Genomic DNA, 3,958 nt, shown 5'->3' with positions numbered 1-3,958 from the left:
ATTTCTTTATTGGTTAAGGTATTACACATATGTTCTCATCCCCCCATTAACCCCAACCTCCCCCCCCCCAATAAAAATATATTTTTTAAAAAAGAAGATATGCTGTCACCTGGCCAGTGTGACTTAGTGGTTGAACTTTGACCTATGAATAAGGAGGTCATGGTTTGATTCCTGGTCAGGGCACATGCCCAGGTTGCAGGCTCGATCCCCAGTGTGGGGCATGTAGGAAGCAGCCAATCAATGATTCTCTATAATCATTGATGTTTCTATCTCTCCCTCTCCCTTCCTCTCTGAAATAAATAAAAAAAAATTTTTTTAAAAAGAAAAGATGCTGCCATACAGATTTCAGCAGGTCTTCCTGGGGGCTGTATGTGGTGTGGAGGTTGGGAAGGTATAGTTCCCAGAAGCTTCAGGGTCTGCTATGGCCTTCTTTTTAGTCATCCATTCATCAGAACATAATGTCTATATTAATTCTTCCTCCTTTCTGACTTTGCAATTCCCCTAAGGTGCCAAATGTGCTCTCATTCCAAAGGGTAATACATTTGCAAGTAACGCCAACTCTTCTAAGCCAGAAGCTAGCCTCTGGGATAGATCCAGAGCCCTACCCAGAGGATGTCCTATCTATTGCCCATCACCCTGTTCTGTTAGCTATCATATTTTACTCTACATATCCTATATAATGAAAGGCAAATATGCAAATTGTCCCCTGGACCAGGAGTTCGACCAGGGGGTGGGGCCGGCCAGCCAACCACCCATGGCCCCTCCCCCCAGCCTGTCGGACCCCACCCATGCATGAATTCGTGCACTGGGTTTCTAGTGTCAAGATATAATTGTGTAGGTGGGAGGCAATCATACATGAGATCTGTACCTTTTAAAAAATATTTTCTTATTGATTTCAGAGAGGAAGGGAGAGGGAGAGATAGAAACATCAATGATGAGAGAGAATTATTGATTGGCTGCCTCCTGCACACCCCTTAAGTAGGGGTCCAGCTGGTAACCCCGGCATGTGCCCTGACCTGGAATAGAACCAGTGACATCTTGGTGTATGGGTGGACACTGAACCACTGAGCAACACTGGCCAGGAGAGAGAAACATATTTAAAACAAAACAAAACAAAACAACAAAACATGCAATACCTGACCAGTTGGGGGCACTGACTTCTCTTCTCCTTGATCAGGGGTGGGGAACATCTGGCCAGCGGGCTGTACTAAGGCCCGTGAAATCATTTGGTCTGGCCTTGCCAAGGCGCTAGCAGTGGGTTAATTAAATGTTTGACCAAATATAGCAGGCTAATTTTTTAAGTTGATAATTTTGTATGCCCCCTGAATGATGTTACAAATATCCAAATGGCCCTTGGCAGAAAAAAGGTCCCCCACCCCTGCCTTAGATTGTCAAATAAAAAGAAATGAGAGCTGCCAACACAACAATAACCACTTGGTGTGAATGAATCAAAATTAGACCTATTTTTTTTGTCAGATTGGCAAAAAATATATTTTTTGGTGTGCTGTAGAATTTTAATAATAGTTTGTGTGCTGTGAGATGAAAAAGGTTGAAAATCTCTGCTGTAGAGCCTATTCTTGCTTCTTTCCAAAATGAGGAAAACTTTCCTTAATCTTAGATTAAAAGTTCAAACATTTATCCTCGGACCAGGCCTAGAAGTAGAGAGAATTTAACACCATTCACAGAAAAAAAAAATGGAACTTCTTTTATTCTTCTTAATTTTTTTTTACCTCCTGACATTATATCTTGGTCCCTATCTTTCCAAACTCTGAATTGTAGAGGGATACTGGGTTAGAGGTGTGATGAAAGAGTCCTAGTGCTAAGGAGAGCTTAGTCTTTTTTTTTAATATATTTTTATTGATCTCAGAGAGGAAGGAGAGGGAAAGATAGAAACCTCAATGATGAGATTCATTGATCGGCTGCCTCCTGCACGCCCCCTACTGGGGAGAAGATCAAACCCACAACCGGGGCAAATGCCCTTGACTGGAATTGAGCCCGTGAGCCTTCAGTCCGCAGGCCCACGTTCTCTCCACTGAACCAAACCGGCTAGGGTGAGAGCTGAGTCTTGTACCTCTTCTTCCCTGGGACTGTAGCGCATTGCCTGCAGCTTTCAAATTTGTGTTGTTGAATTCCAAAGACTCAGTGGAGACTAGACTCTTCTTTGGGCGATGCCACGGCAGCACAGTTGTCTAAGGGCTGATAGTTGGGCCTCCTTAAACTAAAGGTCTGGTTTTCCTTTCCCGGTTTGCAAAAGGCTCAGGCTCTACAGTGAGAGCTGGAGAGTAGGGGATAATTAGCCTGCAAGTCCCTCAGTGGGCACATACGAGATGCCTAGAAAATTTTCGTCCAATAAATAGTATGTGCTTGATAAACGGACTCCACTTAGCAGTGCCCCAGTGTATTCTGGGTGCAGTCGCCTCTTAGACAAGTGTACTCTGGGATGTCACAGTTGCCCCTTCACAGTTATCCCCGATGCATTCTAGATGTGCTCATCTTGAAAGACCTAAACTTATCAGTGCTCCCCCCAGAGCACCTGAATTCAGGTCTTTAGGTGCGAGTGGGACCCAGAATCCTGGAAAGTGCCATTAAGTCTAGAGCCCTTACGGGTCCGAACGTTTAGTAACCTAGGCAAAGTATTTTAGAGGCCTCGATCCCGGGGCAGCCGCCGCAGCCTCTAAGCTTAACGAGTCCTCGAGGCCCGCGGCCATGTTTACCTAAGACCCAGGGGTTCAGGGCATCAGGCACTGAGTCAGGCGTCCCCGAAGCGCACTGCGCAGGCGCGTTTTAGCAATTTAGGCGGCGGGCGGCAGCGGAGCAGCCATGAGGGCCGGGCCCAGTCACCGACAGTGAGTGGTGATGGAAGGAGGGAAGGGGTGGCTCGGTGGAAGGATACCCTGACTTGGGGGGTGAGGGTGGGCTCTGCCTGTCGGGAGGGAAGGGGCGTGGGGGAGGGACAGTTGGAGGTAATGACGGGCGAATTTGGGGCCCGGGTGGGCAGGTCGCTACCTCCAGGACTGGGCAGCTTTGTGGAGGAAATGGGGTGCGCGTTGCAGAGTGGAGGAGCTCACGACAGGGCCAGTGCCCCGCGCTGCCCCGTTTGTCATCGTCCCTTCCCCCAGGAGCTCTCTCGGTCGCCTCTCCCTTTCCGCTTCTCTCAGAGAATGGTCGCGGGGGGAGGGTAGTGGAGGATGGAAGCCCTGCTGGAGCTGAAGAAGCCAACTCGGATCCCGGCAGGGAAGGGCCGGGCGCCCGGAACGGTAGGCTGCTCCGTCAGGGGATGGAAACCGGAGCCCTCTGTTGAAAGCCGGCAGGGATCTAGAGGAAAGAGCTAGGGTTCGACAGGTTCCAACCCACGTCCACCCCTGATTAAAGGCGATAGGAAATCTTGGGCAGGTCCCACTTAACATTTCTGAACCTCTGGGAGACGGAGTGATACAATGGGCTGTTGCGAGCGTCACGTACGCGACTGAGATGGTTTATGTAAATTGTAAGAACTGAGCTGATGTTGCTATATCACGAACAGTATTGTTGGGTTTTAGACTTTGTTATTAATGGAATGACTAATTTCTTTGTCAAGGTTGAAGTGTATTGTTTGTAAAACCCCAGTAAGGCACATAGGTGCTTTCCACGTAGGCACAGCAGATCGTGTGCAGAAATACCAGTTTGTTCTGTGATGTGACCGATTAGTCAGCAGACTTAGGTAGGAGAAAGACCATACTCGGTCATTCTGACAAGCTCCTGACCCAAGAGGAAGGAAATAGAGGATGGAGGGCCAGTACGTCAAGTGCTTTCTGAACATCGTTCATGCAGGTTTGTTCCCTCATAGCACAGTTGGTACCATTGTGTTGTACTTGGAGCTGAGAAAACTAGTTTGAGACGATCTGGAAGGGCTGCACAGTGAGGGATGTGCGAGGACAGTTTGTTATTTTTAAATTATTAAAAAACTTTCTTTTGCAAA

The 3,958-nt window shown here is 47.8% G+C and overlaps 1 protein-coding gene across 2 annotated transcripts in view; it reads left to right on the top strand.

Annotated features, from left to right (window-relative positions):
• Nucleotides 1-2,796: 2,796 nt before the first annotated feature.
• Nucleotides 2,797-3,958, top strand: part of FAM222B (family with sequence similarity 222 member B) — a 61,777-nt gene continuing 60,615 nt past the window's right edge. For both annotated transcript variants that reach the window (XM_006768034.2, XM_006768032.2), the window contains exon 1: nucleotides 2,797-2,846. The gene's annotated coding sequence lies outside the window, so the exon portion shown is untranslated. The remainder of the gene's footprint in view (nucleotides 2,847-3,958) is intronic.

The sequence above is a fragment of the Myotis davidii genome, unplaced genomic scaffold, assembly GCF_000327345.1.
Source record: "Myotis davidii unplaced genomic scaffold, ASM32734v1 scaffold363, whole genome shotgun sequence".
Classification (NCBI taxonomy): domain Eukaryota; kingdom Metazoa; phylum Chordata; class Mammalia; order Chiroptera; family Vespertilionidae; genus Myotis; species Myotis davidii.
The sequence above is the reverse complement of the archived record's forward strand: the minus strand, read 5'-3'. Positions and strand labels throughout refer to the sequence as shown.